The following is a 568-nucleotide window of genomic DNA, read 5'->3' as shown; positions in this document are numbered from 1 at the left end:
CAGGTGCGCTAGGCGCTGGGGGTGGCGGCGGCCTGGCCCCAGGCCGCGGCCTTCACCCGGTGGCCGTGGTACGTCGGCTCCGCGGAAAGGTGGAGGCGGATGTCCTGAGCTGGCTGGTGGCCGGCGGCCCGGGCTGGACCCCGGGAGCGTCAGGCGGCGGCGGCGGGAGGGGCCTCGCCACACGCTTCCCACCCCCAGCGCCGACGCCTGCTGAATAGGGCGACCCAGCCCGGGCTCCCGAGCCCCCAGGGTCGGTGCGTCAGCCCTACAGTGAACTGCGCCTAAACTGGACCCCGTGCCAGGCTCCGTGCTGGGCTGGGGCACGACGTGTGTGGGGGGGGGGGAGTGGGGTGGGGGCAGGAGATCATCTCTGTGTGTGTGTGTGTGTGTGTGTGTGAGAGAGAGAGAGAGAGAGAGAGAGATCATCATGCGCCACGTAACCTAACCTACTTCCCAAATCAGAGTTGCAATCAACACACATTCTTGAATTTCATTTTTTTAAAAACATCTTTTCCTCCCTTTTATCTCCCTCTTTTGCAAGGAATTGATTTCCTCAGGGCGGGGGGGG

Source organism: Condylura cristata, unplaced genomic scaffold (assembly GCF_000260355.1).
Source record: "Condylura cristata isolate star-nosed mole 26May11 unplaced genomic scaffold, ConCri1.0 scaffold00001, whole genome shotgun sequence".
NCBI classification, from domain to species: Eukaryota; Metazoa; Chordata; class Mammalia; order Eulipotyphla; family Talpidae; genus Condylura; species Condylura cristata.
The sequence above is the reverse complement of the archived record's forward strand: the minus strand, read 5'-3'. Positions refer to the sequence as shown.